The 15,001-nt window shown below is 36.6% G+C and overlaps 1 protein-coding gene and 1 pseudogene across 1 annotated transcript in view; both read left to right on the plus strand.

Moving 5' to 3' along the window:
- LOC145248803 (uncharacterized) overlaps positions 1-15,001 on the plus strand; it is a 2,668,808-nt gene that overhangs the window by 1,102,911 nt on the left and 1,550,896 nt on the right. The window lies entirely within an intron of this gene.
- LOC145249228 (U2 spliceosomal RNA) lies at positions 5,936-6,060 on the plus strand (annotated as a pseudogene).

Genomic DNA, 15,001 nt, shown 5'->3' on the forward strand with positions numbered 1-15,001 from the left:
AGTAGTGTAATCAGCATAAATATCTACGAATGATGTAAGGATGTATATATAACAAATAAATGACAAAAATCTATATTTCAAATTTCAAGATGTTAACCATCTTCTAATTTTCCCCCCTAAGAACGTTGACAAGCACCTGTTTCGTAGCGTAAAATAATTCATTCAAAGGAAAATAGTTTAAGAATTTAAAAAATACAATTCAATATTATATAATCAATTCTTAATTCTACAACATTTTAAGTTATGAATTTATAATTTTTACTAGAATATCTTGTCTTTTTCTTTTCCAGTTGTAACAACTAGTCCTTTTACTTTTCTGGGTTTAATCTTAACCATATTATATTTCAAGCTCGCATTTTCTATGTTATATAGTGTGTGCATGTGTATGAAATCATTTATTTTGTGTGGAATTATTCAAAGTCTAGCGTTCTTATTTTTTCATTCCCATCTCTTCCACACCTTTCATATCTTTTCATCATTAATCTATTCTCGTTTGTTAAGCTTATCATCTTTCTATTTTGCTCGCGTCCACAATTTCTCTTCATCTTATGCGACTCCTTCTCCTTCACAACTTCCCGCACCGTAAATCTCATCACTTCCTGCGCAGGTCCCTTTTCGCGCCAATAGAGACTAAATGAGTCGCTCGAGGTCCTCAACAGCACTTTTACACGTCGTAATACAATCTTATGCAACATAATATAATCTGGAATCACGTCGGCTTCACTTCGTTTTTAATAAGAAATGTTGATTACCACTATTTTGGGTCAGAGGGCGCGGAGAGTTATTACGGAATTCTAAACTTGTTGGAAAGTGAAAGTAGAAGAACAAAAGTGAAAGTACAATAACAAAAGGAAAGTGATTACTTTAGACGCAATGGCGTATAAGGAAGAGTTTACATTTGAATTCATTAAGTTGTAGAAGACGGGGGTAAAAACAATGGCGGCGCCTGAAATTATCCGAGCAAAGCGAGCGTTTCATTGATCTAACATCACAATCAAAAAATAAATGAATGAAAAGAGTTGGATAGGAAGTAAATAACTTGGTTTCATTATGCTGTCTTCTCCGCCAGAGGTCTTTGCTTGCTGAACGAATGTCTTCAGACTTAGCACTTAATTGTTTACCATCGATGTTTGCTGTGGGCAGTGACTGATTCTATTAGAGAAATGAAGGACGGGAGTGGGGTCTGCACTTGCTTTAACTCAATACTACCCACCCTTCTCCATAAACACATTGTCCTGGTGTCTCAGATAATATAAACAAGTGTTTATACGGGGGTGCAGACGTATTTAACTGGAGACAACACTGTAATACATACTAGCAAACATGTGTTGGATTATTAAATACATGTAAGCCACGAAATGTAATACCTCAATGTGTTTAAAAATATATTGCGTAGCTAATTGGCGGGAGGAAGACTGAAAATTCATTGTGATGAAGCGCGAACGCATATTTAAGGATAGCAAAACTAGTAGAAGTCAGTTGGAGATCTGAGTTAGAATGCGAAAACTTACCGGTATACTTGTCAACTTATTTTTTGTTAACGTTCCGATACGAATTACTATTATTGTACCTAATGGAATAAATTTTCGATAATATAATCAAATGTTTGCATAAACAGACATTAAACTGAAGAATACACGGTAATCAATACTAGAAAATATGTGTTGAATCATGAAATACGTATATAACTACACTGTAATACTTCGGCGCATTAAAATATATATTAAATACCTAATTGAAGAAAGATTATATCGAATGTTTATGACGTGAATTGGACACGTAACTACGGTTTACGTATTTTATATAGAGAAGTAGTCAACCACCTCAGCAAAAATAATCTTAGTGACATGCAATATGGTTTCAGTTCCACTAGATCTACAGCAGATGTGCTTATGGTTATATCTCATAGGATTAGCGAAACTCTCGATAAAGGCTTCCTTTCTAGGGCAATTGCTCTTGACATCAAACATTTTTGATAGGGTATTCACAAGTTCTCCAGTATACGGTATAGCTGGAAATGTCTTCTCAATTATTAAATCATTTCTCTCTGAGAGGTTCATAAGAGTAGTGGTTGATGGGCAGAAATTAGAATCTCACAGTATTAATGCTGAACTCTCTCAGGGGTCCATCCTGGGTCCAACTCTCTTCCTGATCCACATCAATGATATTCCAAAGCATGTCCTTAGATCATTCGTAGACATTTATTTTGACAACACTGCCATCTATGGCAGCACATCAAAATCACAAGTTCTCTCTGATTCTCTGTCCTCTAATCTTGAGAACGTGGTAGAATAAGGAAAGAGGTGGCTGGTTACTTTTAATGCATCTAAAACTAAGCTTCTATTTTTACATCATCAACGCTCTGATCCCTATCTGGCATCAATTGAAATGAATGGCTCTCATCTTGGGGAGACCTTTACTGCTGATCTGAAATGTAGCACGTACATCAAATCCGCTGCCAAGGTCGCTGGAAATATGATGGGATCCTTTTAATGCAATTTTCTTCCTATATAAGAGCCAGGTACGTCCAAGGATGGAGTACTTTTGCCACATCTGGACAGGAGTTGTTAGAAAGATGTGATCTTGTATTGGCAGAAGTCAAAATAGACTTCATAGTCTAGTAGAGGATGTCCTTTTCTCTTCCCTGCAACTTTCTCATAGAAGGGATATTGCAAGTTCGTCTCTGCTTTATCGTTATTTTCATGGCAAGTGCTTGTCTGAGCTCCAATCTGTAGTTCCCGGTCGCCAAACTTTCACGAAAAACAATCGTCTCGCCGAAAACACTATCAATAATTTCCCTCACTCTTTATCCGTTCCTAAACCCAAACATAGATTCCATGAACAAAGTTTCTTTCTTAGAACTGCACACCTGTGGAACTCTTTCGTTTCACTGCTTTCCAGCTGATTATTATATGATCGTCTTCAAATCCAACGCCCACAATTTCTTAATGAGCCGTTCCTCTTAAGTAACCCAATTCACCAAATTTTCACTACTAACGATTATACGATATTGTCCTATTGACTACTGTACACGCTTTAACCCTTATCCTTGAATGGCCGCTGATCCTTGATAAGTGGTGACTTCTATGTAAAAAAAAAGTGGAGGTTTTAATTTTTCATAGTATATGGTAAGTCTTATCTTATTTTTGTCTGTGGGGGGAAATATACCTATGGAGAGTATTTTTATGGCCTTTCCTTCTAATTTAAAGCCCGGTTGCATTGGTATTAGGATTCGCTGTTGTAGTGGAATTACTTTTTGTAATGGTATTATTTAAATTTTGGAGCACTGATTTTATTTGCTTGTCGAAAATATATTCTGGAAATCTGTGATTGATACATACTTGCGTGATATTTTTTTAGCTCAGGGAGAAGGTTTTTTTTTATCGGAGGAGATTAGGTTGACATGATTAAGGTTTTTGGTAATAGGTATTTTGTAACAGTTACCGTATTTCTAAACTATATTGTGGACCAGCAAATAAAATCAATATATCAATGTATGTATATATACATATGTATGCATATAGATGTATGTTTGTTTTTGGATATACGTGTTCATTCTCGTACTATTATAATGAAATATATACTACTGAAGTATATATTCTATTAATAGTATTTTCAATTGGAACAAATATTTAGCTAATGAAATTGAAGTTTTCACATTCAGAGCATGCATATGATTAGTTATCATTCCAAAACAAAAACACGTAGTACTTAAGACTCATAAGATGTTTATTCCTTATTTTTTTATGAAGTTTTTTTTCGAAAGTTTTGTAAATAGAATATCTCAATTTGTACTATTTTAGTATCGCTGTTCTCTGATACGTATCTCATCTCATGTTTAAAAACGTGTTTTCCCCCGCATCTACCTTTTTGTTTTTTCTTTGCCTGTACCTTTTTGGAATTTTTACTACGGCATCATCGTATCTGTCTTCTAACTGGCTTCTCTCGATAAGGTAAAATTTGTTGTAACCTTTTCCTCGCTATGCAAACAATTTTCTAGATACTGTCATAGTTTGCTCTCAGAACATATCTACTTAAGAGACAGTAGAAGCCATTTCGCAATATTTCTTTCCTGCTTTTATTCACTGCGTATTTACTTACCACCGCTGGCCCCTTTTTCACTAATTGTCTCTGAATCCCGTGGGTGGACATGGTAGTTTATGTTTGTTAGTTTTGAATGAGACAGCAAGTTTCAGTTGACGGATAATAAAATGGTTGCCGTGAGCAGTGAGGACGGCCATCTTGAAATGCGAAAATATCGTAGCTTCAATTTCACCCCCTAAAGCATGCAAAGTCGATTTTCCGATTTTCTGTAAACGAACACACTCGTCTTTTCTAACCGTTTTTTTTTTTATATCATTTATCCTTTTTCAATTGTCGTTCACATTTTTGTGTATATTTTACTTTTTATCTAACTATAAATGTTGTATTTCTCTACTTCCATATATATATATATATATATATATATATATATATATATATATATATATATATTAGCAGGCCGCCCGGCGTTTCTCGGTCATAAAATATGCATAAATATGGTATTTTGATTCAAGCAGAAACTGAAACATATGCAGGCGAATATTATGTAAGTAAAAAAAATACTTTAGTTAACGTCGAAACCAAAACCTCAAGGCAAATAAAATAGACATTAGGTGACCTTGACCTTTAAAAGGTGTTTACAAACCATACTTATTCTTATAATGAATATGTCACGTGATATATTCGTAAAACAGCAAACAGCTAAAAATTCGATGACTTCCTCATGGACCGAATTTTCAATTTTGTCCCCTTAGCAGCCGCCTTTTCGGGTTTAAACAAATTAAAACGTTTGTTCCCCAAGTCTGAATACCCTATATACAATATTTAAAGTCTGTAGATCAATAGATAAAAAATTGGTTTAGTATATAGGTTGAGAATTGTCCTCGCACACATACATTCGCATTTTAACTTTATATATATGAGACGATTCCAATATTTTTTTCCGATTCCGATACAATTATCGATTGTGTTTTGAATTTCTAATTTCGATATATTTCTCGATTGCAATTTATAAATATAAGAGGGTTTTTCGCGGGGTGGGGTCGGGTTACTGAGCATCTATTTACAGAAACAGAAAATACACGCGATGGGAGAAACTTATAGATTTTAGTTTTATTGACATTAATGTGGGCAAATGTAAATCATGTTTTAAAGAAAAACAAACAAATAAAAAGGAATTTAAGAAATCGTTTATAGCATCTCGAAACTCGCACGAATTTTTTTCTGATATCGATTCCGATACTCCAAAACGTTCGCATTTTTAGACGTGTGCAAGCGACTCTATAAGTCGGTCGGTCAGTCGGTCGGTCGGTCGGTCGGTCCGTAACACTTTTGTACTTAGCCTTTTTGGTTAAGATCAAAGGTCTGTTGTTAATAGACGCTGTTCTTAGCTTTTTAAGCTTTTCTTTGCCTTTTGGCCAACATCAAAGTGTAGCATCTGTTCCGGCAGATACTGCAAGCAAAGACCATATGTGGGGGCAGCCCCACATATAAGACCTTGTTCAATGTAAGGGCAACCCTTCATACCAATTGTCACTATCCAGCTCCCCTACTCCCCGGGGAGTTCGTCCCCATTTCCCCTTCACTCCTCACATTAAAAATCGGCTTTGTGCCTAACTTGCTCGGTGGGAGAGCAAATAAATACCGCTTTTCTTAACCTTTTCACCAAAATCAAAGTGTAGTATCTGTTCCGGCAGATACTGCAAGCAAAGATCATATGTGGGAGCAATCCCACGTATAAGACCTTGGTTAATGTAGAGACAACTCTTCATACCAATTGTCACTATCCAGCTCCCCTACTCCCCGGGGAGTTGGTCCCCATTTCCCCTTCACTCCTCACATTAAAAATCGGCCTTGTGCCTAATTTGTTCGGTGGGGGTGGCGCAAATAAATACCATTTTCTTGGCCTTCTGGCCAAGAACAAAGTGTAGTATCTGTTCTTACTACATGCTGTACTTATTGTGACATGAAGTGGGGATCACTTTTCTGTATTAATTTAATGTAAAATGATCACCCACTTTACAACCAATCAGTCTCAAAGCCATTCAAGTCATTCTCCAGGCCATTCAAGTTGGGTTTGAAGGATTCCAGTCATTTTTAAGCATTCAAGTCATTCTTAAGGTCATTCAATTTATCCTTAAGTTCATTAAAGTCATTCTAAGTCATTTACTTTTTATTTAAGTGATTGCAGCCCATTTTTCGGTTATTTTAGTTTATCTTTAAGAATTTCATGTCAATTCTACATTAATGCATTCATTCATTACGCGAGAGCACGCGACTAATGGCTTTCGGCCTTGTCTTGATTCCCGATTCAGATCCTAATCAAGCGGCTCAACACTAATGTGTATATGTATGAAGGATCTTACGGAGAAATCTCGAAACCGTCTTTTAGTTTCTTCAGTGGCTTAGAGATTTCGAGCCGATCATACTAGTTGAGAAACGGTTCTGGAAAATCAATCCGGCAGGAACCGAAGCATTTCAGTAGTGTGATATTAGGCCTGAGTAATTCCAGAAGGTTCTTTCTAGGGGGAGTCTGTTTATTGCTTACTGAGGTGCCCTGACCGAAGAATTCCGACGTGACTGCCCAAGCAATTTTAATAGACTAAAGTGCTCTTTTCGTGCCACATCTCCGCTATTTTGATTGCCTTGTGTCAGTCTGTGGTGTTCGTCCTGAGAAATCTTAGATTTCCTTCACAAGCCTATCGGTGGTGTATGTTAATTTTTACAAAGTTTTGAAATCTATATCCTTCGACGAAGATAAAAAATAAAATCTTTATCAATTTTATTTGTTATATATTATTTATTGTTGAAAGTGAAAATTTAACATAGTACATATAAGAAGCGGCAAAAGATGGTTGGCTGCGAAGAGATTAGCAGCAGCAGACGAAAAAAGAGATATGCAAATTAGGAAGTGTGCGCGGGATGAAAAAATGTTGTATATCATAATTATAATAGAAGAGATGGTAATTTACAACGGGTCATGTGTTATCTAGTGGATGTGAAATATTGTTCTGTTAACGGACAGATAATAAACGTATACATCGTATGTATGTTGTTTAGCCAGGAGGATATGATATTGACGAGAAACCTGAGTCATGTTGTATCAGATTTATCGCACGGAAATATTTTCTAATTCATCTGTAAGAAGAATTATATATACTTCATACCTTTTTATTCAAGAGTTCTTCTATCTTCCTGCTGCTCCTTGGCGAACCATGAACGATCAGCACCATCCAATTGAGACATCTGTTCATACTTGTGAAACCACAAAACAACTGTTTATATTTTTATAATATAAATTTATTACAGTTGTTTCAAATGGTTTTCACAGGATCTGCAGTTCGTCTACATTTTCTATTCTTACAACCCGCTCCTAGCTGTCTGTCCACCCCTGTCTGGATCGTCTGTCCGCTTTTATGGTCAAATCTCAACTCTTCAATACCTCTAAAACTAACTACATCACGTGTTCTCTTCCGTCACCTCATTACGTGTCTCAGACCAACCTAATGTCCCCATCTAGTATTTCCAAGGATGGAATACTGTTGCCATATCTGGGCAGAAAAAACAGCCTATCCTGCCTTGACAAAGTACAAAATAGACTTCGTGGCTTAGTGAGGGATGCCCTTTTCTCTACCCTGCAACCTCTCTCCCACAGAAGAGACGTTGCGAGCTTATCCTTGTTTTATCCTTATTTCCATGGCAGGTGCTCGTCTGAACCTCGCCAATCTTTCACGAAAAACACCCGTCTAGCTGAATTCACTGTGAAAAATTTCCCCCACTCTATATCTGTGCCTAAATCAAAACGCGGATTCCATGAACAAAGCTTCTTTCTTAGAACTGCACGCCTGTGGAACTCTGTTCCGTCTGCCTGCTTCACACCGGACTACAACTTGGATGTCTTCAATTCCAACGTTAACAAATTCCTAATGAACCGCCCCCTTAAGTAAACACTTCATCAAATCTCCACACTAACGTAATGTACTTGCAATAACCCTTATCTCTGAGTGGCTTCCGGGCCTTGATAAGTGGTGATCACTGTGTAAAAAAAAAAAAATTTGTTTATCCAAACCCAAAATGTTTCTGTCTATTTTCTATTTTCGCATTTTTTTTGCGATTCCACGTCAATCCTTTCTTCCCCAATTTAATTGTTTATTCTTATCATAATAACTGATCCAGCGACCATCTGTCGCTCAAATCTATTAATAATAATAATAATAATAATAATAATTACAATAATAATTTTTGACCCTTGGTCCTGCTTGCCACAGTTAACACATACTACGCTATGATCACAGCCTAAAAGGGTCATAACATTACAAAAAAAGAAAAAATGCAACATGTGCTCGGGCAGAAACAAATGTAAGCGCCGAAGAAGACGAACATAAATAGCGAAGATTTGAACGAGCTGTCTGTGACCAGCATGCGTGTGAAGGAAGAAAAACGCAGTCCAGGCTAAAATTGATAGCAGCGAGACATTTATTTGCAACATAACGGCTACGTTACAAAAGTTAATTTACACAAAACGGCTTCTAAAAGTGCTATCTATTAAAACGGTGCAACAATAATGTCGTTTGTTGATATGAAGCTGAACGTCAAAAAAAGACATTATTTTTGCACCACCTTAATAGGGCTACTACTCCAGAAAACGAAATTGCTTTTGCTTCGCATTTCAGATAATTGCAATTATCGTATTAATACACTCTTTGCGCCTTAAATTGGTATTTTAATTCGTCATTTGTATATTAACATATTAATGCAAACTTACATTTGTTGAAGCGGTACAGTTACTCACGTGATTGCTTTGCTCTAACTTGTCTATTTTCACAAAAGATTGAAATGTATAGATTTCGCTCATGTAATTAACAAACACTCAAACAAGCATCACATAAGAATGTTGAAATCGGAAGAAACAAGAAAAAGAACTTTAAAGTTTAAGATATTGCAGAGAATTATCAACGTTTCATTTGTGTTCGCAAACATTCAAGAGATGCTGAGCAAAGCAGAGTGTTTATTCGTAGAAAAATTCGCTAGAAAAAATATAAATAATTCGATTTCTTAAACTGTACTTTAGTTGTGGGAAATTGAATTGGAGAAACATTGTCTATATGAAATATAAATGTTTTATTTACGGCCACATTATGCATTAAGTTTACACTTCAGAGTGAAATTAAAAAGTAAATAAACTTTAAAATTCTTAAAAATTTTCCAAGTTTTAAAATAGCAGGACGTTTGTACGATTTTAATTATTTCGGTTCTTCTTATTACTGTTCTCATCTGGAGTGTGATTTTCACAACATTTCGGTCGATGTAACCTCCGACCTTCTTCAGGTGTATCTTGTCAAAATTAGGAATCTGGATAGAATGTCGAACTGAACCCTTTATTTACTTCACGGGTAGCACGCCCTCGTTCCGTCGGCCATGACTGGATAAAGATCCTTAGTAATTCGAAATTGTATTTTTCAGTCGCAGTTATTTGAATACTTGGAAAAACCAATTCTAAAGGGGATGTCCTCCTGAAGGTTGAATTATCAGTGTGAACCATTGAAAAATATTGAATTGTGAATTACTTTTGATATCTATCAAGCCATGTGTGATGGAACGAGAGCACGCTACCCCCGTGAAGTAAATAACGGTTTCTGCTGTCGTGGAACAACAGTTAAAAGTAGAACAATCAATTCGAGGTTCGATTAAGGAACAAGTATATTAACAATAATGTACAAAGATAGGAAACCGTGTATATCTGCTGGGCACTCAGCTTGCAGTTGAAGTGCAAAAAAAAGCAAAAAAAAAAAAAAAAACTTAAAGTTTCCCATACGAATTCGTCGGATATTTAAAGCGACAGATTTTATTTTTGCTACGTGATAACGCGTGCAAATAAAAAAAATGTTAAGCAAATGTTATTTCGCTGGATTTTTTCTAGTAAGACTAGAAATATAGCGTTCAACAAATTAAGTTACAAAAGGACTGCTAAACTGTTGTTCTTCAAACAAAAGAATTGGGAAAGAAAACTTGGTTGACTTTTTTTTCATTTTTTTTTTTTTTACTAAGGAATATTTATTTAATACAAGCGTAAATTGTAAACTGAATGCGAAATTCAAAGATTCACTATTGGAATTGTGCCAATTCCAGGCAGAGCAAAATCTCGCGTTGCAAAAGCAGCAACTTTAACAAGTAGAAAGAAAAGAGATTTAAACAAGCATTTGAAGAAAAAATGTTTCAACAACAGAAACGCTTCGAGGAAATATTGATGAAAACACAGGAGGAACAAAGAAAAATTCTGGAGAGGACCACAGTTACTAAAGCGGACAATAATCATGACGCATTTTCTCGAACAGCTGTGTGGGCAACTATTGAAAATTTCAATCATAATCCAGACGACGTGTATATCTGCTGGGCACTCGGCTAGCAGTTGAAGTGCAGTCGCATCTCTTTCACCGGTGTTTGAAATTACTAGCGCTATTTATGCTGCTAATCGGTGTAAATTTCTCTGTCCAAGGAAGGTCGGTATAACAGTTTCCGTCCGAAATTCCGTCCAGATTCCCAGGTTCGACAAGATACACCTGAAGAAGGTTAGGGGTTATATTGACTGAAACGGTGAGCAAAATGACACTCCAAATCAGAACAGTAGTCCGAAAAATTCACATGACCAATCTTCATCTCAAAAATTCAAAAACGTTTGTGCAAAAAATCAAGTTTATATTAAGTTGTATTCTGAAACGTTATTATGAAGTTTTCGGTAACCCTAATTAAAAAAGGTGGTCTATCAATAGATTTTAGAAACAAAATAATAGAAATAAAAAAATGTGTAAGAAGTGTAGTCAATCTGTAATTTAGTAGCGACCGAATAGTTATTTCTGCGACATTACAGAACAAAATACTATTTTCATGTCAATTACCCTGATATTTCGAGAATGAAAAACTTTGCGATATGTAGTGTATTGGACAGGCATAGGAAAATATATTAAAAATATGTTGAGACTATGCAACTGTTATGTTTTCCTCCTATAAAGTTTTGACCTTGGACGAAACTGACCGATCCTCAAGTATCATACGCATTGGTTTTGTTGGATGGTTTCTCATACTATTAATAGTAGTGAACGGTTTTTAAAAATAGCCGAAAATATTCCAATGCTGAATACTAACCACGGAGGTGAACATTAATTTTATTACATTATTTGTCTGCCCAATTCGGCTTCGTTCAGTGTATTGCATCATTCAACAGTACTTAATTCATGCCTAGTGAATTGAAAATATTCTGTATAATATTTGTACTGGGGCATATCACGATCACGTTTTGAGATGCAATGATCAGGATACGCCCCAAAAGCGCTTAACTGAGCAAGGTTTATACCAAGCGTAAAAGAACAGTCAATAATTTTTCAGATATATAGGATGCTTTCAAATAAAAATGTTCTATCCTTCATGATGCCAGCCGAACATTGTTTATAAGAAATATTGAAACTTTTTTATAGAGTATTGCCAACCCATACGAAAGAAAATATAACGAATTAATTTAACTTTTCCACACAGATTTACAATTTAAAATCTTCAATATTATTTTTTTACATTTTATTGAATTTACAAACTTGCATACACTTGCATATAAATATAACAGTCGCTGACGCTGATAGCAGCAGCGTAAAAGATATGCAAATGACCAAGCCGGTTACGCGAAGTGAGATCACAGCAAAAATAGAAGCACACAGGTGTTCGGGAAAGTGATGTTCGAGACGAGGCCGGTGTTCGAAAAGAACATTTTCCAGGGGCGTGGGTTACGTCACAGTGGTGATGAAAAGTCACACTAGTAAACACTATTTATTGAAGAGCTTATGATAAGGTTTCGAACCCATCACTTAGTTGCTGCAGCTGCTTAAAGACTTTAAACTGGCACATATCAGTCGAGAATCCGTTGAGGACGATCCGACCGACGGGAATAGAGCCATTTCGGTTGTCCTTTATCTGTCGAGCTGAGGTATTAGTTTTGAGTACTCCCAGAAGATCCACCCTCCTTGGTCATGCCTTCCCTTTTTGAGGGGGGGTTGATTTATTGCTAACTAACTAAGGCGACTGGACAGGTGAATTCCGACGGGGCTGCTCAGGAAATTTCTAATAGACCAAAATGTCCCTTCTTTAATACGGCATCTGGGGCATTTTCGCTTGTCTTGTATTTGTTGGCGTCTGAATATCCTATATACTAAATATAAAATCTGTAGATCAAGAATTCGTTGAATAAATAGGTTGAGAAGTGTCCTCACACAGATATTACTTATATAGATATATAAATTAATGCAGGGTTTAGTAAATTGATTATATCATTTGCCGGGATTTTTGGGGTTTTTTGTTTTGTTTTTTTTTTAAATATTATTATTCGAAATAAATTTAGCTTTATAAACTCAAGTACAATTTCCATCTATTTTTAAGTGGAGGGGGGGGCGATTTTCAATTTAACTGTATCGTATGTTGTTCCCCCTGGCGGATTCCACAATGACGATAACGCCGCTATTTTACTTAACTCCCTCAGGTCATCTCTCATCATACCCGCACTTGTTACCTGACATCTACATCCACGATTACAACCACGACGACACGAATGTCGTCTTACGTTGTTTTGTTATATTCTTATTCGAAATTAATTCAGCTTCATAAACTCTGGTGAAATTCTCATCTACTTTTTAAATAGGTGGAAGCGTGACGCGGTTTTCGATTTAAATTTATCGTATGTTGTTCCCTATGTTTTCCCTTAGGTGCGCCTGGTGCGAGAGGACCAATCTTAATCTCAACATCCACCACTAAAACACTACTAACCAAAATATTCCAGAGTAAATTAGCTTTCCCTGATTTTTCAGGGTTTTTGTTTTTATTTTTATTTTTAAAATTATTTTAAAACACAATTTGTTCATCCGATAATTTGGATGAAACGGTTCATGTTTAAAGTTTAACTAACCCCCTCATTCTAAATACTCGTTCAACATCTTAAAAAACGTTATTCTTAAGTGTTTGAAAGTAAAATGAGTTCGAATTTTAGATAAAATAAACGATGAAAACAAAATAATCATGTTTTATGGAATGTGTTTTCAATATTATCCTGTACTTTCTGATCTTTCCGTTGTAAACTATCCACTTACTCTTTCTCCGTCATCACGCGTTTGTTCCTCGGTTTCTCATTCCCTATCTGGCTCTTTCCTCCTCATCCTCTACTCACCTCACTGATTCGTTTCTTCCCCTTTTAACCCTCTATTCGCCCGCTGTTTTACTTTAGCATCGCTCCCTCCTTTCCTTCCCCCTGGCACTCTCCTTTCCTTCCCCTCGCTCTCTTTTTTCTTCCCTTCGCTCTTTTTTCCTTTCTCCTCGCTCTCTTTTTCCTTTCTCCTCGCTCTCTTTTTCCTTTCTCCTCGCTCTCTTTTTCCTTTCTCCTCGCTCTCTTTTTCCTTTCTCCTCACTCTCTTTTTCCTTTCTCCTCACTCTCTTTTTCCTTTCTCCTCACTCTCTTTTTCCTTTCTCCTCACTCTCTTTTTCCTTTCTCCTCACTCTCTTTTTCCTTTCTCCTCACTCTCTTTTTCCTTTCTCCTCGCTTTCTTTTTCCTCGCTTTCTTTTTCCTTTCTCCTCGCTCTCTTTTTCCTTTCTCCTCGCTCTCTTTTTCCTTTCTCCTCGCTCTCTTTTTCCTTTCTCCTCGCTCTCTTTTTCCTTTCTGCTCACTCTCTTTTTCCTTTCTGCTCACTCTCTTTTTCCTTTCTGCTCACTCTCTTTTTCCTTTCTCCTCGCTCTCTTTTTCCTTTCTCCTCACTCTCTTTTTCCTTTCTCCTCACTCTCTTTTTCCTTTCTTCTCACTCTCTTTTTCCTTTCTCCTCACTCTCTTTTTCCTTTCTCCTCGCTCTCTTTTTCCTTTCTTCTCACTCTCTTTTTCCTTTCTTCTCACTCTCTTTTTCCTTTCTTCTGACTCTCTTTTTCCTTTCTCCTGACTCTCTTTTTCCTTTCTTCTCACTCTCTTTTTCCTTTCTCCTCACTCTCTATTTCCTTCCTCCTCACTCTCTTTTTCCTTTCTCCTCGCTCTCTTTTTCCTTTCTTCTCACTCTCTTTTTCCGTTCTTCTCACTCTCTTTTTCCTTTCTCCTCACTCTCTTTTTCCTTTCTCCTCACTCTCTTTTTCCTTTCTTCTCACTCTCTTTTTCCTTTCTCCTCACTCTCTTTTTCCTTTCTCCTCACTCTCTTTTTCCTTTCTCCTCACTCTCTTTTTCCTTTCTCCTCACTCTCTTTTTCCTTTCTCCTCACTCTCTTTTTCCTTTCTCCTCGCTCTCTTTTTCCTTTCTCCTCGCTCTCTTTTTCCTTTCTCCTCACTCTCTTTTTCCTTTCTTCTCACTCTCTTTTTCCTTTCTCCTCACTCTCTTTTTCCTTTCTCCTCACTCTCTTTTTCCTTTCTCCTCACTCTCTTTTTCCTTTCTCCTCACTCTCTTTTTCCTTTCTCCTCACTCTCTTTTTCCTTTCTCCTCACTCTCTTTTTCCTTTCTCCTCGCTCTCTTTTTCCTTTCTCCTCACTCTCTTTTTCCTTTCTCCTCACTCTCTTTTTCCTTTCTCCTCACTCTCTTTTTCCTTTCTCCTCACTCTCTTTTTCCTTTCTCCTCACTCTCTTTTTCCTTTCTCCTCGCTTTCTTTTTCCTTTCTCCTCGCTCTCTTTTTCCTTTCTCCTCACTCTCTTTTTCCTTTCTCCTCGCTCTCTTTTTCCTTTCTCCTCGCTCTCTTTTTCCTTTCTCCTCGCTCTCTTTTTCCTTTCTTCTCGCTCTCTTTTTCCTTTCTTCTCGCTCTCTTTTTCCTTTCTCCTCGCTCTCTTTTTCCTTTCTCCTCGCTCTCTTTTTCCTTTCTCCTCGCTCTCTTTTTCCTTTCTCCTCGCTCTCTTTTTCCTTTTTCCTCACTCTCTTTTTCCTTTCTCCTCACTCTCTTTTTCCTTTCTCCTCACTCTCTTTTT

The sequence above is a fragment of the Euprymna scolopes genome, chromosome 27 (genome assembly GCF_053919585.1).
Source record: "Euprymna scolopes isolate OS-2025 chromosome 27, ASM5391958v1, whole genome shotgun sequence".
In the NCBI taxonomy this organism is placed as follows: domain Eukaryota; kingdom Metazoa; phylum Mollusca; class Cephalopoda; order Sepiida; family Sepiolidae; genus Euprymna; species Euprymna scolopes.